Source organism: Strix aluco, chromosome 5, assembly GCF_031877795.1.
Source record: "Strix aluco isolate bStrAlu1 chromosome 5, bStrAlu1.hap1, whole genome shotgun sequence".
Classification (NCBI taxonomy): Eukaryota; Metazoa; Chordata; class Aves; order Strigiformes; family Strigidae; genus Strix; species Strix aluco.
The window spans coordinates 65,999,544-66,024,611 of NC_133935.1; the positions used below are offsets into that span (position 1 = coordinate 65,999,544).

The 25,068-nt window shown below is 43.9% G+C and overlaps 1 protein-coding gene across 2 annotated transcripts in view; it reads left to right on the plus strand.

Moving 5' to 3' along the window:
* The first annotated feature begins 919 nt into the window (after positions 1-919).
* The window catches only part of PLXNB2 (plexin B2), a 262,361-nt gene continuing 238,212 nt past the window's right edge, over positions 920-25,068 (plus strand). Inside the window, exons 1-2 of one of the 2 annotated variants that reach the window (XM_074827664.1) lie at positions 920-935; positions 10,241-10,343. The gene's annotated coding sequence lies outside the window, so the exon portion shown is untranslated. Of the gene's footprint in view, positions 936-10,240; positions 10,344-25,068 lie in introns of those variants that run through there. The other variant, XM_074827665.1, reaches the window with a different exon arrangement.

Sequence of the window (25,068 nt, forward strand, 5' to 3'; positions counted from 1 at the left end):
CGGGGAGCGCCACGGCGGCCAGCGCCGGCCCCAGCCGCGGGCAGAGGCTGCCCGGAGGCGCCGGGCCGGGCAGTCCCGGCAGTCCCGCCGCCGCCGCCCCGCTCCCCGCTGTCCGCCCCGGGGCCCGCAGGGCTGCGCTGCCCACCGGGCGCTGGCCGGCCCCGACCCCGGCTCCCCAGCGGGGCTCGGCGCGCCCCCAGCTCGGGGCTCCCCGGGAGCGCTCGGCTCCGCGGGCGGCCCCGCTCCGCCGCGCCGGCTCTGCCTGGCTGGCGGGCAAAACAAAGCGGAGACGGGGAAAGGAAAAGGGAGAGAAAGTGCTGCCCCTGCCTCCTCCCAGGCCTCCGCCTGGATCCCCCTGCGTGAGACAGCGCTGGAAGCGGATCCTGGCCGGGGGCAGGGGGTGGAGAGAAAAGGAGGAGGACGGAGTGGAGGGAGGGAGGGACGGAGGGAGGGAAGGAGGGACGAACGGGAGCCTCTCTCCTTCCCTGGGCTGTTTTTTCAGTTTCCTGTCTCGCATTGTGCTCACAGCGGATATGTGCTGCGCCTACAGGTGTGTCCCCTCCTCGCAGCTTTTCCCCGGCTCCCCGGCGTAGGCTCCGGCTGTCGGGGGGCGGCGGCGGATCGCGACCGTCATGTGATGATTGATTTCTCTCGGGGCGGTTTCTCTCTCCTCTCTCTCTGCTTTCCCCTCCCTCGCTCCCCGACGCTCTCCTCCTTCCTCTCGGAGGTGGCCGCAGCCGCTGCCGCCTTCGCGCTGACTCCGGCTGCTGTGGCGGCGGCGGGGCCCGCCGGGAGCATGGGCGGCCGCCGGGGGCTGCCGTAGCGCCTCTGCCCAGCCCGCCGCCGCCCGCCCTGGGCTCCCGGGCGCCGTCGCTGCCCCTCGGACGGTCCGCGCCCGCGGGGCTCCCTCCCGCCGGCGCCTGCACCTGTTGAAGGTAACGCAGCCCCCAGCCCTGCCGCTGCGCGCCTCGGGATGCGGCGGGGGCGGATATCGCGGCGAGGACCCCCCCACCCCTCCCGGTCTTCCCCTGGCTCGGGAGCCGCTGAATCGCGGGCAAAGCAACTTCCCCCTTCCTCGGCCGCGGCCCCTGGGGCGACGGGGGGCTTCCGCCGCGCCGCCCGCGCCCCAGATGGTTTTGGTTAAGGGGCTCCCGAGTGGCGGCTCCGGACTTTGAGCGCCTTTCCCGAGCCGCCGCGCAGGGCCGGGGGGAGGCGCGGGGCGGCGGCTCCTCCCGCCCGGCAGCCGCGGGGCGCCAGGGTCCGGCCGAGCTCTCTCCGCTGCCGCCGCCGAAGCGCAGCCGCGCTGGCGGGGGGCGGGGGGGTGTCAGCCGCCCTCCCGGGAGTCTCGCAATGGCTCGGCAGCCCCGGTGTGGCGGCTCGGCCCGGCGCCGGCCCCGCGCTCCGCCTGCGCACCGCCGGCTCGGGAGCTCGTTCGGGTGCTCCTGCGTTTTGTCTCTTTGCAGAGGCAGCTTTAAACTTTCTTTCCGAACTGTTAATTAGATACACTGTACTTTGCTCGTGTTTCGTGCAGGCGAATGAAAGTGCGAGGCTGGACAGGCTTGTGACTCAAGGCGTAGTTATTCGGGAGGTGCAGAACACCTCTGCCTGCCCGGGGTAGCTGGGCTGTACCTGTGACTTGTGACTTTGCCTTCTCCGAGACTGCGCCAGTCTCGGTGACACCCGGAGACAGAAGAGATCAATAGCGATCTGGGTCCCTTCTGGGTTAGTCAGACACTCGGGTGGATATACAAAGAAGGAAGTTTATCGCGTCTCTGAAATCTCATGGCAAATAGCATTGCCTTTGTTGTCTGTGAATTACACCCTGCCGTCCCGTCCCTATCGCTGAGCTCCTCATGGAATGAGAACTTGCTTGCGAGGGAACTTGATGCTTTTGTAACTAAGGCTGTTACCTTGAATGTGATGATTAGCTTATTGAACACCAGAGGGAACTCTGAATAGGTAATTCATTCGAGGGAGATACATTTTACTGTTTATGTTCTCATTACAATGGAATCTAGAAGGAAGCAAAGGTTGGTAAGTAATAGGCTGCTGGTATGTACCTAGAGTTGGCTTCAGCTTGCTTTACAGTTCTTTTCTGAAGGCGTCAACTCCAAAGCTGGGCTGAAAAATCTCCTTTTTTTTTCCCTTTCCAAAGCTTGAAATATATAACTGGCCTTGCAGGACCAGCATTGTGTATCATGCTGTAGGCAAATCAGCTGGGTGACCCATTCGCTGTGAGCTAGGGAGTGATTACATTTGCAGGTTGGGCTGGCACTTAATGCCCAGCTTGCCTCTTGGGTTGTGAGACAGACCAAGTGCACTTGGGTACCGGGGCTGCTGCCTGTGATGGAGAAGCCAGAACAGAGCATGCTTCCAGGCAAAACAAAAGGGAGGAAGTCTGCTTCTAAGCCTGGCATGGCTTGTCCTTCTTGCCTTGAATATTTTTGGGTCTGAAGCCCTGGTGGGAACCTAGTCTGACTGCACATGAAGTAGAAAATTATCTTTCTTAGAATGTATTACTTAAACCAATACAGAAAGTAAATGGTGGTAGTGTTTGGGAAAGGAGTTTCAGTGGTGGCTTCTGGTGCCAAAAGCTTTTTAAATGATCTGACATAACTGTGAGAAGCTGGGGTCAACCCACCAAAATGTGATGATGTGTTTTGTAGTAAAATGAACCCGCAAAACATGCACCTGAAGCTTTGGGTGCTCGCGATAGTCTGTTACAATAGCGTTGATAATCAGACTTCTTTGATACTCCGGGATTGTTGACGATGTGGGAAGGATAGCACAATAAATACACTTGTGACTCTGACGTATGCTTCAGGAGCTAAAGCATCCAGCTGTTCATTCTGTCCCTTTGCCAGAGGTTACTCTGCCATTCAGCCTTGTTTTCTATTGGACTTTGAATCTGCCAGAGTTTACAGCCTGGCATATGAATATAAACTGTGTTTTATGGCTGTTGATGTTAGTGTGTAATGTTGCGAAGTCCAAGAGCATGAGCATCCTGTTCGTTTCTCTGTCCTGGCAGAGGGACAAGGCAAATAGCTGGGGTCAGCTAAATCAAGCTGCAGTTGTGAACCAGAGCCCGTAAGCACCTATGTTTTTCTGAAATGGCAAACGTGACTCCAGTGAACTACCCCGTACCGTGTCTCAGTGGGCAGTGGTAGCAGGGAGGCAGCTCTGCGCAAGAAGAGGTTGCATGACTTCAGTAGGTCGGTCACAACATGCGAGTTTCTGGATTTAAGAAGGATGTAGTAGGCAGTGCACCCAAACAGCCCTCCTCTTCTTCTCCTCCTCGTTTATCCATTCTGGGAATTAGCAAGTGAAGGAAGAGTGTTTTTGTTTAGCCAAATCTTGTTTTGTCCATCTGACTTAAAGACCTATTATGTAAAATGTCCTCACTAAGGGCACAGCCCTCTTCTGCCTGAATTTTCCTACAGATGTTGGAAGTGGCATAAAGGCTTTATATAATTTTACAAAACTGGGAGCTGTTTGCCTTGCATGCAGAAGCTTCCTAAGAACAAATTCTGTTTTAAAGGGAGATCTCTTCATGAATGCCTGTTACGAACAAAAAAATTTCAGTGACTTGTTGCTAATGGGTTTGGATTCTGGCTTGGTTTTGAAAAAATGGTTTGCACATTTATTTATTTTTATGAAGGTGTAATACTAAGCATTTGTATTTCTGTAATGGCTATAATTTGAAACTTTTCATACACTTTAAAATTATTTATTGTATGAAGCACTGAATGAAGGTATTTATTACACTAGTGTCACATTCTGAATATTGAATTACAATTGTAAAATTAAGGTAACAAGCTTAAATTGGGGTTTGCAACTTTAAGCTTTTGCCAGCAAGCAGTTAATGGCAGCTTTAACTGCTAGTAAAGTAATTGCTACCGTTCTTTTACTGTCATTTTGTTCTCACTCTCCTCCAGTCAGACTGTTCTATAATGAATATTCACCAAAATAGCTTGGCATTGTCACTTACGAAGTTCCTCATCAGATCCAATGTGTTGATGAGCTAATGTGCACTTGATTAAACGTACTTGATTTATGCAAACAAAAACTGTAGGTCCTTCTTGAAGTAAAGTTAGCACCTGCACAGCTGTTAGTGAGATGAGAGTCTAAATAATTAAGATGGAATTGAGTAAACAAACAACCCCAATGTGGTGTTCCTCCTACTTCTTCACCTTTATCTTTTAGTTCAACTCAGTAGTGGATATTTATTTGGGCTTTTGTTGCAGGTTTTCTCATGCACCACAGGAAGTTGTGAAGCTCAGCTTATAGTGTGTGTGTGGGGGGGTGTCCTCTTCTATTTAAGTGGATACCATTAGAATAAAGAAAAAAAAAGGCCATTATTAGCTATAATAAAGCCAGGGATAGCTAGGATTAGTAGAGTATTACTTTAAGAGTTTTGTTTGAGGCTGGCTTGGACTTGACATTGTTCTGTTAATCCTTGTTAAAAAAAAAAGAAAAAACAAAAATCAACACAGCCTGAGTAAATCATTGAGGGGGGTGTCTATTTAAAAAATAAAATAAAATTTGGATAGTAAGTGGTTTGACCTCCTACTCTTTGCGTGGGCAAAACTCATGTAGACAAAGTGGAAATAGGGAATTGAAGATAGCCATTTTATCTAACCGTCAGTGGCTTAGTGGTACACAAAGCTCTCTAACTGTCTACAAAACTGCTCAGATATGGCTACAAAAAGAGTCTCTAGAGTCTGTGCCCCTGGAGGCTCCAGGGGATGGATGGAGGAGGGAGAGAGCACTTGCTTGCCCAAGACCTGGAGCAACTGGGCTGACTGGAAGGCTGTTCAGGGGACCTTGTGGAGTTGGAACTTGTTTTCTTTAGGCAGATAGTAATTTGGTTATCTGTTAAAATCAAGTATTTCTGTTTCTGTCTGCAGTTAAGTCTCTGAAAATACATAGCTTTTGAATCTGTCTAAGTTTCCATCTCATAAGGTTGAGGGAAAACTTACTTGACGTAATGTCCAAAAGTGTCTGTGCTTAACAAATGTTAGTAACGATTATTAAAAAAAATCTCAGAGGCAACTTGATGATCAGGCCCTGCACAATTGCTCAACCTGAGACCGCCATAACACAGGGCAGAGTTTGTCCCCAGGAATGTGTCAGCAGAGCTGTGGTCACCAGTCACATGCTTGTCAGGACGCTCGGTTTCTCTTTGGAATTTGACTTCTGGGAGCTGGCGCCAGCGTGGATTGATGATTAGCTCCGTGCCGAGCTCCCTGGGCTCGGGAGCCTTGGCACTCGTCGGTGGACGGAGTCCACCCAGCACCTTCTGAGGCACTTCTGACCTTGCTCCACCTTTGTGGTTAGCTTCTAAGTTTCTGCCTTTCTGGGTTCATCTTCGACATGCTCTCTTCCACCACCTGCCCTCAGGAAAACTCCTTTGCAATCTTGGAAATAAATGAAATTAGTAGTTTGATTTATTCAATCAAAGTGTGTCTTCAAAAATTTAGTTATCTAAGTAAAACCTTATTTCTAGTGTTTCACTTGCTTTTCTTGTGAACTAGCATCACTAATTTAAGACCGTGGATAAAAAGCGGAGGCAGTCAGTCTTACCTTTGTGCCCAGCAAGATCATGGAGCACATCCCACTGGAAACTATGCTAGGGCACATGGAAAATAAGGAGGTGATTGGTGACAGCCAGCATGGCTTCACTAAGGGCAAATTGTGCCTGACAAACTTGGTGGCCTTCTACGATGGTGTTACAGTGTTGGTGGATAAGGGAAGAGCAACTGACATCATCTACCTGCACTTGTGCAAAGCATTTGACACTGTCCCGCATGACATCCTTGTCTCTAAATCTGAGAGATGTGGATTTCACAGATGGACCACTCAGTGGATAAGGAATTGGCTTGGTGGTCGCACTCAAATAGTTGCAGTCAACGGTTCAATGTCCAAGTGGAGAGCAGTGACAAATGGCATTCTTCAGGTGTTGGTGTTGGGAGTGGCGCTGTTTAACATTTTTGTCAGTGACATGGACAGTGGGATTGAGTGCACCCACAGCAAATTTGCCGATGACACCAAACTGTGATGCAGTCAACGTGCTGGAGGAAAGAGATGCCATTCAGAGGGACCTTGACAGTCTTGAGAGGTAGGCCCACGCAATCTTCATGAAGTTCAACAAGGCCAGGTGCAAAGTCCTGCACATGGGTTGGGGCAATCCCAAGCACAAATACAGGCTGGGCGATAAGTGGGTTGAGAGCAGCCCTGTGGAGAAGGACTTGGTTGACGAGATGCTTGATGTGACCTGGCAATATGCGCTCGCAGCCCAGAAAGCCAGCTGTACCCTGGACTACATCAAAAGAAGCATGACCAGCAGGTTGAGGGAGGTGATTCTTCCCCTCTACTCTGGTCTTCTGAGACCCCACCTGGAGTACTGTGTCCAGCTCTGGGCCCTCAACATGAGAAGGACATAGACCTGCTCAAACAGGTCCAGAGGAGGCCACAGAGATGATCAGACATCTGGAGCACCTGTGAAGACAGGATGAGAGATTTGGGGTAGTTCAGCCTGGAGAAGAGAAGGATCTGGGGAGACCTTATAGCAGCCTTTCAGTACCTAAAGGGGGCCTATAAGAAAGCTGGAGAGGGACTTTTTACAAGAGCATGCAGTGACAGGACAAGGGGTAACAGTTTTAAACTGAAAGAGGGTAGTTTTAGATTAGATATAAGGAATAAATTCTTTACTGTGAGGGTGGTGAGGCAGTGGAACAGGTTGCCCAGAGAAGGGGATGCCCCTTCCCTGGAAGTGTTCAAGGCCAGGTTGGATGGGGCTTTAAGCAACCTGGCCTAGTGGAAGGTGTCTGCCCATGGCAGGGGGTTTGGAACTAAATGATCTTTAAGGTCCCTTCCAACCCAAACCATTCTATGATTTCGGTAATTTGCAGTGAATGGATTTTGTATTACTTGACAGTCACAGTTTTCTTAGTGCTGCAGATATGCCATATTTCTTTTTTTCTATTAAAGGTGTTTTAAAAGCCTTCTTAGTCCTACAAAACCCAGGAAGCTGTGGAGGAACTTTGTCCCTAAGCTGTCCTTCCCCTACTTCTGTGCTGGACTTGCACAGGTAGACTTGTTGGGAGCACTCTGCCAGATTAAGTACATAGGAACTGCCTGTGATCAACATGACTTTAAATAAAAATCTATGGGATTTTTAGCACTTCAACTGAATTGTTACAGAATTTACCTTTTTAGAACAGGATGTGTTCGTGCTTATTGCTGAATAGACCTGGCTAGTGTATTTCTAGTTAGGCTGCATTAGGTCTACGTATCAATTTGGATTGAAGGAAGCTTTCATAAACCTGATGCTAATCTTGCTATGTCTAGAGGGATCATTAGGGTGATATCTGAGTCTCTTGGAGAAGTGATGCAGAAATCAAGATTTCTCACATTTCAAGCTTAACCTTCTGTCTATACTAATTGACTGTGTTTTAAATACGTAGAAAGTTCAGGAGTGAACTCCTCAAATTTCTTTCCCTAGGGCTCTTGTTTATCTTCTAGATAGTTTAAGAAGAGATAGTATCTCTTTCTGACAGATGTGTGTAAGAGCTGTATATAAAGAAGATCTAGCTTGTACACTCCTAGTGGCATCACTATTTAGAATTTATAAAGGACCAGTTCTTTAACTAGTGTCTTCCCAGTGGGAAAACAGTGATTAATCAAATGTATTCAACCATATGAAGAAAGCAGAGGGTGGAAAAAAAACCCATGTTGATTTGGTAAAGGGGGTGCAACTGAAATACAAGGTTAGGTTTCCAGACCCAAATCAGAAGGACAGTTTAATAATCCTTTGCTTGGACTTAGCCTAGGCATAGACAACAAATAAAAGCCTCTTTCTTCAATATACATGGCTCTTGGAATGGTTAAAAGTAGTAGGCTATGGTTTCCTTCAACCTGTAATAGTTAGTCCTTTCCCTTTAATGGATCTGGTTATGCTCATTGCAACTGGAAGTCCAAAATGTGCAGTTTCCCTCTTAAAGACCGTTAATTTGTCCTTCCTTAATATGTTGCCACAGCGTGTGTTGAACTCATGTGCTATGCTTATTTAATCAGTGTGAGACAAATTGGTGTAAACTTAATGTTGGGCCTGTTGAACTGTAAGGCGATGAAAATAATAGTTTAACCTCTTCTGCTTCCAGTCTTGTGGGATTAGTAAGTAGTTAAAAAGCTTTAAAAAGTTTTTCTGTGCAGTTTTGATTCACTTCATCAGCAACTGGACATTTTTCCCTCATGAACTGACTAATAATCCATGTAAACTCTAGTTGGGGTTACGATGCATGCACATCACCCTTACGGGTATAAGTTACAAACCTAGAAAAACAACTGAAGTGGGTGACTTTTGGGATATTTATTTTTCCTCCCAAGCATGCTAAATGGAGGTGGTTTTGTCTGAAAGGCTTTTGCTAAGGCAGAAGGTGTCTTTGTGAGTGCTTTGAAGAAGTTTTTCAAGAGTCAGTAACTCTGTAACCATGAAACTGGCTTTGTGACTGGGAATATGTATCTGCTGTGTGCTCCAGGTGTTGTCTCCTTCTGCCCACCCAAGCTGTTGAGAAAAGCTGTTTCAGAGAAACCAAGAGACTTCACTTGCCTTGGCAATCCCATAGCACTAAATGGTGGTATGAGTTTGCTTATTAGTACATTGGATAAAACTCCAGAGAGATGATGTTTATGTTTATTAACAGATGGCCTCTTCGTTTGACATTTAGCTGGGGGAAGATTTGCAAGCATTTCACAGTCCATTGTGCATTTAATTCAGTGTTCAGTAGTATTAGTGAAAAATCAGGGCAAAACCCTTTTGGGTTTGTTTTGTTTTTTGTTTTGTTTGAGGGTTTGTTGGTTTCTTCTTTTTTTTTTTTTTTGAGACTGTCATTCAGAATTTAAGATCAGAGGAGCCATCAAGTCCTGCAGCTGTTTGACCGTCTCATTTGGCTATTGCTCATGGGCCAAACAAATCCTTGGGCTAAAGCATATCTCATCCTGAAAATACTGAGGAAAAGAGAATCCATATTTAAGAATGTTGTTCCTGTTCGTTCTCCCTGTTCAAATTTATATCTTATTTCTAACAGGAGCCTTCTATGCTTTTGACTTGCATCTTTTGGTCCCTTTTAAGTCTTCTTGTGGCTGTATTAGAGTGGTTTTTATTGCTGATATTTTTTTTTTTTTTTCCCCCTTAAAGATCAAGTAAGCTGTCAGTTGTCTGTGTGGCTTATCAGAAGGACCAAGTCTTTAAATCTTATTATACATAATGCTATTTTCCCCTTCTTGATGCCAGTTGATTTTATAGCTCTGCTCTGCATGTTCTCTAATTTTCAGCATCTTTTTTTGAGCATCAGCCATGGAACTGGGTGCAGTATTTCAGTGCCACTCTTCACCATTGCATACCCCATCCCACCCTATTCAGTATTTCCATTCACTTTCATATCCTTGCATCCATGAACCACATTAACCCTTTTAGTAACAACAGAAGCTCTGAATGCGATGCTTAGTTGCGAGGCTATGATGACCTCCATGTGCCTGTTGTTTTCCTGCTTATTAAGGTCATGATCCTCTGATTTGCAAACCTTACCTGCATTCCTTGTTATGGGATATGTATATCTGCATTCAGGTATCTTCAGGCTGTTTTGGTTGGAATGAGCCCAGCTTAAGAAGTAATTGAGCTAAATCAGTGTGATTTCCATTCTATTTTTATTTATCATGCTACTAAAGCATGTAATCCACTAATTTTACCACCAAGGACATGCTTATTTCCAGGTAGCTAATAAAACACTTAAGTAATGTAGAGCATAATTCCAGTCATTGCAAACTGCAACAGGAGCATTACAGTTGCATGGTGATGTTACTCAGTAATGAAAACTTTTTTGAGATCTTTCAGTTAACTAATTTTCAATCTATATTTGGCCTATATGTTTTGATACCCTGTTTTTAAAATCCTGTTGATTTGATGTTTGTTGACTGTTATGATATATCTTTAAGTCTTTAATTGCTGTATTCAGTGTGAAATCAGTAGATTTTACCTTCCTTACTCTTCCCCCTTTTGCATTTATACAGATGAAAATGAGGAATTTTCTACGATGTCTTGAGGTGCCAGCTCCAAAATGATTCCTTGCTTAGGATACCTGTAAATCCCCTGAGCAAGCTATTTTCTCTTTGATTGTGCCTGTTGCCCAGTCGCTTGTCTTATGTCTTCTCTGAAGCATCTTTTCTGTGTTTCTTCCAGCAGCAACAAGTACACGTCAAAAGGCACTTCATCCTGGAAGCTATTTGCACAGAAGCCTGAGCCTCAAGAAGGCCCTTTCGCTAGTGGTGGTCGTGCTGCTCAGGTGGGCTAAGAACTCTAATTTAGACTGAGTTTGTTGTGGTGGTTGTTTTTTTTTTTTAAACCTCCCTTCCTTCTTCCAATGTGGAGTGTTGCTTGTTTGAGAAGGATGAGGTCCTCTTGTAGAGCATTGCAGTGCAGTTGACTTGGTGCCTCGAGACAGGAGATGGCTGCATGGGGTTTATGGGCTTTGGGTTTAGGCTGAAATATTACAGCCTCAAATTTAGTGCAATAATCTGGCATGAAAATGTATTTACTTTGTAATTGTCTTGGATACTGTCTGATTTAATAGTGATTTTTATGCATATTTTTTATACCTCCTGGACCTGTAGTGTAAAATGACATTAAGCAACTTGTGTGTGTGAATCATCTCCAAGGTAACTTAGTTATCAAAACATAGTATCTCAATTGCTCAGAGTAACACTTTCCACTTCTCTAATTGCACTTTTGCAATCTGTGTTGCTTATACAGCCGCTGTTCGAATTATTGTGTACAGGTGTACTCGGTAAGGACTTTCCAATTTACTTTTCCCAGTTGTAGCAATTAGTTATTATCTTTTCATTTTGATCCTGAGGCCTGTAAAATAAGTGAGTAAATGTAAACAGCATCCTTGAAACTAAACTCTTCATGGTGTTTTGTCCTACTGATAATTTGAAGAGGCAGAACTGTGTTTTCTGTTATCTGTGGCATAATTAATCTACTTGAAATATACTTGAACTGGAACTCTGATATCAGAAGAGGATTTAGCAGCCTTGGAAGTTAGGAGCTTTTGCATGAGGCAGCACTGAAGAGTTCCTCTACATTATTACTCAGCTTGTTGTGAAAAGACAACACTGGTAAATTCATGTCCAGAAGTGGCTACGTACTTGATTCCTTTGCTGTCTCTCACAGACTTTTCTATTTGCTCACACCTTTCATGTACAGTAACTTAGCATGGCCAGGTTGTCTGCTGCTGTGTCTCTATCCCAAACAGATACTTCTACACCATGTGTAGTTCAGTGGCATTGGTCAGATGAAACAGGCGTATCTACTGGAATACCAGAAGAAGTCAGGGCTGCTTTGTGTGTAGGTTTGGCATCCAGACTGCCATCTTTGTGATCCCCTGTATGCAGTGGGGTCCTGTAGGTTTCTTCTGTAGGTTTCTTGACTTCATGCATTCTGGTTTTGTTTCTGCCTTTAGCAAGTAATTTAATTTCTGTCTGATTTTTTTTTTGTTTTTTTATTTTGGCATTGCCTCTTTTTGGGGAATTTTGAGGAATTTGTAGATGAGAAATACAATTCAGTGGTATTTTTGTCATATATAAGTAGGGCAAGTGGATGCTGCAGCATTCCTTCTTGACCAGGAAAGGTGGATACCTGCTAATTCTATAAGCTCTTCTATGTCCTCTCCCCAAAAGCCCCTATGCAAAAGCAGACCTGCATCCCCAGTTTTCCTGGCTTGAGCAAAGCTGCCTACAAAGCACTTTCACATCAGGCTCTCTGTACCCACGAGATGACTTGGCACAGGGGGGCGTGTTTCTGTTCCAAGTGGGTTAGCAGCATGCACAGACCATCATTCAATGATATGAAGTCTTTGGTGGCAGCTCTGCTGTAAGTAGTAGTTGTTTGGTTGTGCCACCATGACTGTTTCGTGGAGCTGTGCTGTGAACTGGAGAGCCGATCTGGCATTATACTATATTATATGTAGTTCTTGTATGACTTTGAAAAAAAATACTTAAAAGTTTCACTGCCTCTCTGATGTGTTTCACAGCATGGTGCTGCAAACACATTATTTTGCAATGTTTGAGAAGCTGGAAGGTCAGAAAAAAAAGAGGATTCAAAACCTGCTTAAACTAATTTTGTTGCCAAATTCTTTGTGTTATCAAGCCCCACTTGAGTCTGTAGCTCCCATCCTTTCTTACCCATCCCCTCCTGGGTGGTCCTATTAGTCAGGGAAGAGAGGAGGAAAGTTTGGGTGTTGAGCTTGTGCTTTCAACAGCAGCAGTGCCCCCGTGTAGCTTTGCTTCCATTGGGAATAATACGAGGTGGCTTTAAACTGAATACAGCCATTTTGTGTAGAACTGGCTAGTGCCTTTATTCTCTATGGGTGCTCTAAATGTCATGTACATATACACTTCGTGGGGGAGCTTTCTTGGTACTTGTATTTCTTTCTTAGCTAATGACCTCCTGTGCACTGCTAATGTACTCTGTAGTGTTAACCATGCATATAGTCACTTCCTTTTCCCTCTTACCTCATTTTAGAAGACTTTGCTCTTGAATCTTGTAAATGGGGTGATAATTTCAAAGCAAACAGCTTCCAGTCCTTTCTTGCCAACTTTTGCCCACAAGGTATGCAAAGTAAATAGAGCAGCTAGGAAATTACTTATGTACCTTCCCTCCTAGTACAAGGCATCCCAGGATGGTTCATAGCTCTTTAAGTAATGAAGAAAGGGAGAGAATGAGATTGGTATGCCCAAGTTGTGTTTTAATGTATGGAGCCACTGCATAGATCATTCATATTCTTCAGAAGCTTTAGGAAAACCTTGTAAAATGCGAGGCTTTAAAAGATCTCCACTATTCATGTATTGATGTAAAGGTGTTTTATTGGTTGCAGCAGAGAAAGAAAATCAAAATACCAAGGATGGGGTAAAAGAAAATTTCACGTATGAAAAATAACTTTGAATCAGACTTTACCTAAACATGAGGATTCTTACCTCTGTTAGGCTCTTGGAGGAAGCTTAGAAGGTTTTCCATGTGCTACCATGATGTTTAGTTTTGATTTAGAAACTGTGAGTCTGGATGCTGGAATGGCAGGTACACAGCAGTCACAGGGTATGATACCTGTCATAGATTATGCAGATGCTGTCATGGTGTGTTTAGTCAAGGAGACAAATGTAGGCAACTATTAAAAAATGTGACTTTAAAAAGTCGACAAAGAAATGGTTAATGCTTAATATGTTTAGCTCCAGCCTAGGTATTGAACAGCCTTTGCCAATTGAGCAATAGGAGAATTTGTTAAAGGTGAAAACTAGACCTAAGGTTATTGACCCTGAGGCTGAGCTACAAGGGGATGGCGTGGCTGTAAAGAGGAATAACCATTATTTGGTCTCCTCCAAACGAGAGAGGGCAGGTCCTGAGTGTATGAGGCTTGCAGGAATTCAGATCAACAGTCGAGTTATAATCTAATGAGGCCATGAGCACAAACACAACTTCAATTTAAAGCCCACATGGGTGGTAACACAAATAGAAAGCTAAGAGTTCACCCGTCCCAAAAGAAGACCATTCATTAGCAATCTTACTCCCTTGTCATGCCTCAAAGGACAGTATCGTAATAACTCATAGTGATTCTCCTTCACACGTTTCTAACCACTTCATAAAAGTACCTATATGCATGGAGTGCTCTCTACTCCTTTTCGGAAATAGGATCTCTGTTATGAAAAAAAAAAATTATATATATATATATATAAAATTATATGTATTGTATATAATATGTAGAATACATTTTTATAGTTACAATTGATGTGTTTTTAAAGGAAAGTATGCCCTGTCATGTGAAAACTTTCCCTTCATGTTTCCAAGTGAAGGTTTTGAGATTTGCTGAAGGTAGGGGTTTTTTAATAGAAATTCCTTGAGTACTGTAAATGTTAACTCAAAACACCTGAAAGAATGTAACATATTTGTCTTCTGGAATATTTCAATTGTACTTGTGCCAAATGCAGAGCAGCAAACTCAGCTGCAAGGGCCTAGTTTGGCAGTATTTGTAGTCCCTAGAATGCATGAGCTGATTTTGATTTTTTTTTTTTTTTTTTTTTTTAAATCCAGATTTAATGCTAAGCTCTTATGTTTACCTGAAGGGAGAGGAAATATTGCAATTTAAGTACTTTTTTTTTTAGTCATTTATATATATATTAGCCACAAGGTAAGGATGATGTGTTCCTGAAATAATTTCTTTTTAAATAGTTGTGCTTCAGTAAAGCATGAGATCAAACATCCCACACCACACAATAACTTTTTTGCTCTTTAGTTCAAATAAACCTCACCTCAATTGACATAGATTTTTTTTTTTTTCCTGAGTGAAATTATGAATATCCTCTTTATAAACCTAAGAGATTAGGAGCTGAGGTAGCTTTCTCCTTAGCTTAGCCCCCATGAAGCAGACACTGCTTTATGAGATTTGATTCAGCTTCTGCTTTTTACCTGTGAATCCTTAATGAGGTTAAAGCTGTCCAGGTAAATACAATTACAAATGTGATGCAGATCGTACAAAGCCAGGAGATCAGCAGTCCAGAAAGCTTTGTGGCTGAAGTACAACTCATCAGAGTACATACCCCTTCCCATTCTCTGCCTATCTTCTGGGGAAGAAAAGGCAGCAGTAGTTAGTGGGACAGACTGTACCTTCCTGGCTTACCTTGTGCAAAGATCAGCAAACCAGGTGGGAATCCAGATTTTTGTTTATTTTTTGTCCTCTGACTGAATGGCTTTACTCTTGCTTCCTGGTCAGACAGAAGGCAATGTCTTATCTACTTCTTTGTCAGTTACAATAGCTCCTTTTTTTTTTTTTTTTTTTGGCATAGTCTGCAGACTGTATATGTTAAATATAGTGTAATATTTTTTTTCTGTTTCTAATTTTAACTATAAATATCTATGGCCTACTTAAATAAGATGGATCCATGTACCTCAAACTGAATAGCTGATTACAGGAAAATCAGATTGCTTTCCTCAAGTGTGCAAACTCAAAACATTCAGAAAAGATGAATTAGCTGAAGGTGTTGGGAATAGAGTATACCAAACCTCAGGCCACCTGTGGGCGGGGGTACTCTTGAGAGAGAAATTCACTTTCTCCTTTGGATTAGAAACAAAGGGGAATTTGATTCCCTTTGAAGATGGAAAAAGCATGATGCTGCCTCATCTTCCCACTTGGGAGTTGTTCTTCAACAGAGTGGTCTATCATTAGATTTTTTTTGGGAGAGGAGGTGACTACCTTTTTACAGGAGAGCAGAGTGAAGGATGGGGCTGTACTTATTTTCTTCCCAGGATCAGAACTGCGGATTTATGCTCTAAGCCTGGCAGATCTAGGAGTAGAAATCATGTGTCCAAAGGTGTTTGTGCTTGGACACCCTCAAGGGTCCCCTCTGTCTGAAGAATGACCCTCAGGTGGTGGTTCGGATCTATGTTGTAAGTAAATTATATAACTTAACTAACAAGAACACACTAAGATTACATTGAATGCCTGTTTACACAAGAAAATTAAATTGTGAATCTGTACAACTGGGTCCGGTTAAAGTATCACCGCATCAATCACAAGCAGAGGCATGCAAAGGAAATCCTTCACCAGTGTTCCTCGGGAGTGTTGCAAATGCCTCACTGTTCCTAGAGTGCAAAATTATTCCTCCTAAAGAGCAGCCGAATGCTTTTGATATTGACTGGGAGATTTAAAAAGCCCCAACAACTAAGTGTACAGCTTGGATCCTATTACTGTATTGAATAGCTATTAATATGGCTGCTGTGGGAGATGTGGTAGGAGAGGAAGTGTAGCTGCCCATAGCTGCAAACTTAAGAGCTTCTCAAGTTTTAAAATGCTCCTGCTGCTTCCTCCCACGTCAATACTACCTGCCATCCTCTATTTGTATTTTGTACGTTGACTTGGGAAAAGATTTGATTTGACGCTACAGCACAGCTTGAGGAACCCGCTGTACAGAACATTAATGTCTGATCTTGTTTCATTAATATCAATTTCAGACATGCATTCCATAGGGGGTTAATATTAAGATTTTTTAACCACAGCAATATTGTAAATTCCTAGACTGAATGCACCAGCTGGTTTACACTAAATTTTATGGTGCAGGAGACAAGAAACAGGCTTCCTCACAGAAAGGGAATGTGGCAGTGGTAATCCTGGAAGCACAGGGAGGTTTTAGGCACTGGGTAGTATGTCTTGCTTTCACAGAGAGGTCTGGGAAAGGCAAGGCAGGAAACCAGGGGGATGGCTGGTCTTGCCTGTGCTCTCTCCTTGGTTTCTGATGTTGCTGCTCACCTCGGGTTCTTTGTCCTGTTTGTCTCTTGCAAGTTGCAAGCTCTGAGCCAGGCTGCGTTTCTGGGCTGGCTTGTGGCTATCTGCTCCACTCCCTGCATCCACCTAAAGCAGAAGTGGTTTTGCGGTCACTTGCTGGAAGTTGAAGCAGATATTGCAATGGCCTGATCTCCAAGCAGGACCACCAAATGAGGCCATTAGACATTAGATTATTTTTTAAATTATTTTTTAATTATTTTTAACAATTCAGATATGCAGCCTTGGAAGAAGTGAATGAACCATATCCTTCTCTCTTTCTCCACTCTCTCCACCATATAAAATGGCATAATTAGGTAGCAGCTATATTGTTTTACAAATGCCTCGATGCGTGAAATTAGTGTGCTTCCAAAAAAAGCCCTAAAACCGAAAGAGTCTGCAATGTTTGTTACAGTAAGTTAGGCCTGTGACATTCTATCCTCTGAGAAATATTCCTGCATAGGATCTAGTTATCCAGTTCATCAACATGTATAATTTCTTCCACTAGTCCTAGCTTTGAGATGAGATTGGATTTTGTAAAGATGTCTGCAGAGGAGTTTTATGTATTGAGCTGTACAAAATGAAAAGGTTAAAAATTGTTGTTGCAGCAGCCATGCGAAGCTATAACATAAATGCTCACTGCTTTAAAATATGAAAAAAATGCTGTCTTTTAAATATCAAAGGGATTAGTATTAATCCAGCACTTGTGATTTTCTTAAATCATGTTATTTGCATAATAATACTCACCACCTGCTATATCTTCAAAGCGCTTTTCATACATTAACTAATTGATCTTTGTAACACCCCTGTGATGTAAAGACCTGTTATTATCCCCACTCTGCAGATGTGGAAACCAAGACCCAGAGTAGTTGAAGGAACTTGTTGGGCGCAGGGCTGAGACAGTGGGCACTGGGTCCCTATTGTCCTCTCCTCTGGGAGTTCCTGCTCGCAACGGTTCCAGGGGCAGCCACGCTTTCTTCTTGCCTGCCTTTATTTAAGAACAAAAAAGGCACCGAGTTATTTCTTTGTGTCTTTGGAGGGATATTGTTGGGGGATGTTGTTTGTTTTTATTTTGAGGGATTTTTTTGCTAAATGATTTTGCTCCGGTTTTTAGTCGCCCTAATAGTCAAAGACACATAAGACAGAAAAGCTTCTTACAGCTCCTTATTGTCTGTGTGCAACATAGCGATACTAGCTGAGAGCTTTTAAGCACGTTTTTCTTTGTTCAGGACTCAGTATGGTCTTCGTATTAGGAGCCTTTTGGTCAAATTTGCCCCTGCTTGTCACAATAAGAAATTACTAAAATGGGAAGTGACAGGTTGAGTTTTCTGTCGTTACAAAATTTCAATACCTATTTCCATCCCGTGCTGGAGGTGAGAAGCAGTGCCAAGGTGGCTGCCAGAAGTGTAGCTGATGTCTGCAACCGAGGGCTGGTCTGGCAGTGGGAGGTTGGGGTGGTGCTGCTGCTGGGACAGCAGTGTCTTCCCTCCCTGTGGGACATCTGTCTCCCGGTTTTCCTTCGCCATGTGTCTGGGGGAGCCACAGGCGCTCGTTGTCCCAGCCCTCGGTTGTGTGCGTGACATGCAGGTTCCCCTGACCTCCACCACTGCTGCCTTTGGAACAGAGCTTAGTGAAATGCCAGGTGGGCCTTGGTAACTGTTATGTACCTGGAGAAAAAATGGAGGACAGGCGGGTGTCACACACCTAAGTGAAAGAATAGATATTAAAATCTCTTTCATAGGTAATAATCTGAGGGAGAGTTTAAAATGGGGTATTAAAAAATATATTACAGTCCCTTTCATCTGGCAGTATCACTTTAATACTTAGTGCAAAGGCTTAATATTAAAGTGTATGGATTTGTTTTTATAGATGTTTCAGCAGTATTATCTCCAAGCAGGAAAATAAATCTTGGTGGTGGAGCACTTGGAGCCCATCAGCACAGGTTCAGACTAAACCACAGGAAAACCTCGTGACATGCCAGATTTCAGGAGACGATTTCAGATAACGGATGGTTTCCCAAGGGCAGTGCCGGCGCCCCCACGAGGGGGGCAGTGGTGGCAAAGTGTCGGATTATGTCAACAAGCTAGGGACATGGTTATATGTATTGGCTTTAGTTATTTAGCTAAGCAGGGGGCCGGGGGAGGAGAGGAGGGGAAGCACAATTCAATCTGAATTCCTTTGTACTCCGGCTGGAAGAGATGGGCTGTAATCTCTCTTCATGGCGCAAATTACAGGGTTTCCAGACCCTCACGTACTTGTGGGTGGCTGACTTCTTTTCACTCCCTCAAACATCATTTCCATAGCGGCAGTGTTGGCTCAGGGCAGAAACGGATCCAGCTTCAGGTGAGAGTGTCGCTTGTTCCATGAGGTGCTCTCTCCATGTTTTGTGGCATCTTCAGGTGAAAGGGATGAAACCAAAGAGTCCCTGTGTGAAACACTGCTCGGAGAGGGAAGGGCAGCTTGGGAGAGGGAGGAGAGAGGGCAAAGCCCTGGTCATGCTCCAAGTGATGCTTGGTGGCAGGGGAAGTGTTCCAGTGCTGATTAAACTGCTAATGATGTGTTTGAAGATGGAGAGAAGTGGAATAAAAGGTAAATCACTTATCAAGAGGCAGGGCTGGAAGTTCAGGGCAGGGCACAGCACAGGGGGGGACTGATACAAGCCGGTCAGGGCCTGGGGGTTGAACTCAGCCTGTGGGAGGCATTGTGCCAGCTCTCCTGGCAGGGATGTGTGTGGCACTTGGGAGAAGGCTTTGGTCATGGCATCCGCGGTGCTCCCAGCAGCCGTGGTGGCACACCTCTGCCTCCTTCCCTGCTGCAAGATGGGGCAGCCCTCATGCTGCTGGGAACCGACTGCTCCCAGGGTGGCAGAGTGAAGTTGCCATGCTCAGGACTGTATCAGATTTTTTATTTTTTGTGGCCAAGGGTGCAGCAGCTTGGGCAGTCACCTCAGTTATGGCTCTTATGCTTGGGGAGTGCCTGAGGGAAGAAATGACTGCGGCCGACTGTGGTGTTGCTGGGGCTGGTGGTGAAGCAGAGGTCGAGCTTCCCTTTATTGTGCTCAGCAAATGCTTTCTGGCCTCTGAAGGGACCAGAGCAAGTGGGAGCCCACCTTCCCATTCTGGCTTTTACTGCTGAGGGTAAACATGGACCATCAGATCATGTCAGAATTACAGTGTGGACAGTGATGCCCTGGCTTCTGAAACATCAAATGGGGGCATGCCCTCTCTTTCCTGATTTTTTTTTTTTCTTTTTTTTTTTTCTCTTTTGCATCTATTACCAAAACATCTGCCATCTTTGTACCACGGATGGCTGATGCACCAAAAGGAGTCTGTTGAAGACTTCGTATTTTAACATACTTCTTGTAATCAGGCTAAAAATCTTTTAAACCCAAATCCATAACATTTCTGCCTGCCCCCCCTCCCCTCCCTTAAATTAATCAAAGGACTGAAAATATTTTTGCCATTCAAACTTATGTTTGAGACTTGGGATTAATATTTTAAGCTTGATGTTTATGAAAGGCGCAAGGGCTGTCTGCAGCAGTGAATGACATCCTACATATGTGCCACAGAAGCTTCTCCATAGCATTCCATCAGAGGGCCTCACTTCTGGACTGCAGACAACATCAGATGCAATTTATTCCTGGCCTTTGGATCAGCCAGTACAAATTTTATTTTATTTATTTTCTTACTGTGAATACATACTCAGTTATGGGAATGAGATGATGGCTTTCCAGAAAACCCGGGCATCTATCAAATAATGATTATTTTTGATCTCTTTTCTGCTGGGCTGTACTGACCTATCAACCCCTGGGAGTAGTCTCAGCAAACTCAGTTGATTTTAAAATAACGTTTAAAATAATGGAAAATAGGTTTGGGGAGGGATTTGAAGAGGCCATATACAGAGTCCATCCTCTGTCATACGGCAGAATCGGCTGTGGTTAAGCCATTAGGTACAGATGCTTGTTGAACCTCTTCTCCAGACCTCTGATGGGGAAGACTTCGTAGTTGTCTATTCCTCTGCTCAACTATGAAGTTTTTTCTGATGTTTATCCTGCAACTCCTGGATGCTATTTAGGTCTCTTGTCTTTAATAGACATGGTAAATAGTTCATTCCCTTCCTCTCTGAATAATTCCTCTCTATTTATGTACTCAGTAAAAGCTAAATCACTTGCTAGTAATTCTTGGGCCCTTGAAACAGCGAGAAAGCAAGCTTTTAAACTGTTCAAAGTTCTCTTCAGAAATAACACTGCTTTGGCAATTTATACAGCCTTGAATTTGTTTGTGAACTGACTCTATAGACTCTGTAACTGTCTTAAGTTTGTTTAGTAAACTTTTTAAAACCTCTCACCTTTTAAAACCCAATTGTTTCCAGACTGAGGTTATAAATGGAGTTCTGTGCCTCTTGTTTAATTTTGCTGTGAACAAAAATGCTAGTGTCTTCATTCAAGGGCCTGCCTTGCTTTGTACCAGCTGATTTACAATACAATGTGTAAATGTAGTAGCAGCCTGGAACAAAGGAGAGCCTGTTTATCCAAACAAATTTGAGGGTGAGGGTGAAGAGGTAAATGCAGCCTGTTCACTGAACTGCAGCTTGAAAGCAGAATGAAGCAACCACGTGGAGAAACGTGATGGGCAAAATGATCCTCGGTGGTTTTCGGCCCAGCGTCCCTGTAATTTAGGGTAGCGCTGACCCAAGGAGCCAAGGCGAGTTGTCGGGGCGTCTAGGTGCTTCCCAGCCCTTTGGAGGAGCTTTGCTGACAATTAAAGATTTTTTGTAGCCGATTTTTGTGCCCTGCTCGGAGCAGTTGTTCTTCTGTAGGCAGTTGTGCGGAGTCCAGTGTAACCTCTTGGCAGGTCTTGCCACAGTTCCCCTGTCTGTGGCGGTTTACTCTATTGCTTCTACTTGTCCTGAACTGAAGCCAGCAAACACATTTCTCGGACTTAAGTATTCTGGGTATTTTAGTCTTATTGTTAAACTTGTGTATTTCAGCTATAACGGCTAAGTCTATTAACCAAGAGATTAAATTGTGTAGAATTTATATTGCCTTGTCCAGACATGAAAAATAAATTGTTAGAAATGGGCTTCCGTCCAAGGCGTGATTGCTCCTGGAAGATAAATTGGACAGAAGTACTCACTGTGGTGCTTTGCTAAAAGGCCTGTGCCTTGCACGCTCGTTTTCACGCTTCCTATAGATGAGTTTGCTACCTAATGACAAAAAGCGTTAAGGAGAATCACTTGTTCAAACTCTTACTGATAGCGCTTCCTAATGTTGGCTGTGGTAAGGGTCTGGGTTGCTGAAGAATTACATTTTTTTTTTTTTCCCTGTTTCTGCTACTGTGTAACAGCTTGAAATGGTGATTTGCAGAGCAAGGAAGGTTGGTTATAGCTGGGACATGAATAAGGTGAACCCTTCTTTAACGCAGGTCACCAGCTTTTTGGCTCAGTCGCATCCTGCATACTGTGTACTATTTACAGTCGTATCAAGCAACATGAAGTTTCATCTGTCCTTTGTTTTCCTGCCCATTAAGTACAAAATTAATTTCAGTTTTACAGAGCTTTCTTCTAAACTTTCCTGAGTTATAAATTAGGGCTTTTCTGAAATCTTCAGCCTTGCCTGTGGGAAGAACACTTTAATTTGGTTTAACAGTAGATGAGTAATCTAGCTACACATAGTGATTTTTCAGTTCAGCTGCAGTCAGCTTCTTACTCCAACTGTTCCACTAAAATTTCAGAGGCAGCAATCGATTCCCATCCAGCCTTGTTTATCCTCCTCTTGATTTTTCTTGTTCTTTTCTTGGTCTATGACACTGAAGAGAGCACTATCTTATAAAGATTGTGTGCTGTTTTCCTGTTAATGGTTTTCAACACAATTTTGTTAAGTTGGGGTGTTGACCTGGTTTTGTTCCGTTTGGTCCTTGCCTAGAATTTTATCACAGAGACTCAAATGTTTCATGCTTCCCATTTCAAAACAAATGAACAGCATCTCTTAAAGAATATATTTTAATTTCTAATGTTTGTTTTGGTCCTTTACGGTATGAAACTGGGTCAGCATTAGTTAAACTAGTTTATCTTGTTCTCTGTATACATGAACACAAAGTCAGGCTTAAAGCTCTCACTTGGTGTGCAGGTTCACTCCACAGCCATTTTATAGGCACCCAAACTTGAAACACATCCTTTCAACGTCAGTGAGCTCTGTTCTGTGAATGGGTGGATGAACGGGACAGAGGGACGTAAGGGCTGACTCGTGTCTGTGAGCACAGGGGTAGCTGCACTGAGGCCAGCAGGGAAGCTCCCGATTTGGGGCGTGGGGTGCTCCTTGGGACAGCTGGACAAGGGAAGAGGGATATCCTGATGGTGCGAGAGCTGCTGCCCCGTGAGGCGCTGGCAGGTCAGCAGATGAGATGCGCTGCTCTTGAGAAGCTTGTTTTTATTTCTGTAATTAGTACGTAAGGTTAATTTACTCCTGAGAATGTGTAAGAGGGAGGCTCAGTCTTCAGGGACTGCTGCCTGCGAAGGAGGGGGGGTTGTTTTGTTTTGTTTTAAGCAGCTAGGTGTGGTACGGACTGTTTCCTGATGGAAGGACAGAAACATCTTCATATAGCTCTTGTTCTACAAAGCTTTGAGAAGGCTGTGGGCGATGGGTCAGCCCATAAATGTTATTAATTTCATGTGGAGTGGCTAAACTTCCTGCTGACATAGGTAATGTACCCACTGAGCTTGGATAAAAGGATAGAGATGGCAATTATGGAAAAATCCTTTTCCGTTAAGCTTTTATAAGCCTAACCAAGCCACTGTCAATAATTACTCTTTTTTTCTTTGCTATTGTGGACTGAGTCTAATCCAGACTTGGTTTATTTAATTTTTTTCTTGCTTGAATGTGCACGCTCAAGCTACATGGAGAATATCAAGCTACATTGGGTACACACTGAGCAAATGCATTTGCTGGATGTACCTGGTGTGTTAAACAGTGAATAGATTTACAGTATGTTTGTAAGTGGTCATAATTGGGTTGTAAAAGTGTGTGCTCTTGCGCTTTTATTTCTCCGGTTGTTTCTTAAGTTGAACAACGCATCTTACAGAGTGGCATCGGGATGGAGGAGGGCTTCAACCAAAAAGGCTAGAAATAGCAGCTGTTTGTTTATGCCAGGGTTTTTATTCTCTCTTCTTCCTCCTCCCTTTCTTAGGGGTAGTCTTATGTATTCCACCCACTCTCATTCCCTTCTGGTGAATGTGTGTGGATATGCTCCAGGACCATATGTGCTCGTAGATATATACTTCAAAGGAAACTGTAGACTGCCTAGAGAAGCTGTTTGAGTTTAGATGAGCCCTGAATTTGCCGACTGCTACAGCATTTCTTTTGAAGAACCACATGGCAGTGCTGCCATTTCTTTCCTTCAGCACCTTTACACACTGATGAACACCCTTAGCCCCCAAAGCACATAAGCTGCTGTTAGGCATACTCTGTATGAACTTAAGCAAGCTGAATTTCACCTCAAGGCATCAGTTCAGCTGGGCTTTTTGGTGGCTAGCTGACATGTTTTGGATCACATGATGTGTTTGCCTAGCAGTGAGGATAACTTGAGGTTGTTTCTTTTTTTTTGCCCTCCATGCACAATGATTTCTTTAAAGAGGATTTTCCCAAGTGGTTTTCCTGGAGGCCCCGCCTGATTCAGGGACACTGTCTTACCAAGTTATTATTTCTAGGTATTGAGGATTCTGGCTGCAGACCAGAAGGACCTTGGCTGTGTCTGCTCTGCTGGGGCTATTCTTGGCTGGATGCCTACTTTCTGTTTGATGAACCTCTGCAGATTCTTGGTGGCTTCCATATGATTTGTGTGGTATTAAACTGAATATGCTAAATGTACTCTTGGTTGGGGAATGCAGGGCATCTGATGCAGATTTTGGCATCCTTTTACTTCCAAAAACTGAATTGCACAATAGCCGCTCCATTCCAGCAGCAGCAGCAGCTGTTGAGCCTGCACTGTCTTCAAGTTAAATGTTTGCCAGGAGTTGTCCATTAAATTTTTCAATATGAAACATTGATCTTTCATATGAAGGCATTTATTTTAAAAAGTTTTCCTACCTATTTGTATGAATATTTGGTCCGCTACTCTTGAAAAATGAGTGATTGTACCTGGCAGATGCTTCAATGGACTTTGTATAGCATCTTTCACTCTTTATGTGCTCTAATCCATGGTGCTATCTTCATTAATTTGTTTCTGTAGAAGCAAGTTTCATATCCCAGACAGGCTGATCCTGTTTGTAGTTAGCTGGAGGTAAGGGAAGGAAAATGGTTTAATTTTTCACAGGTTTTGCCATGCAGTCATGCATTCCCTTCTCCAGTCTTCACACTTTGGTCAGCCATGAAAAGCAGCATGCAAGGGAGTGTATGGAAACTGTCAGCTAAAAAAACCCACCCTCTCTGAACATAGGGAATCAGTCGTATTAGGGTTGAGCAGTTTTGCTCGCTTGCCTCCTAAGACAGTGGCATGAAATTGCCTTCAGAGACTTGCAACAGCATAAGAAAATTACTTCTCCCCCTTGCCCTGCCTGTTGAAGAACATGTTCTTGTTAGCCAGGCTGCTCATAGAGGTGCAACTCCCTTTGTTATTTCTAAGATGATCTGCCAGTGTGCTAGGGGGGCTTCTTGCCTCCTGAGCCATGTACTTGTTTCCCTGTTATCTGTGGCTGGTGAAGTGTTTGT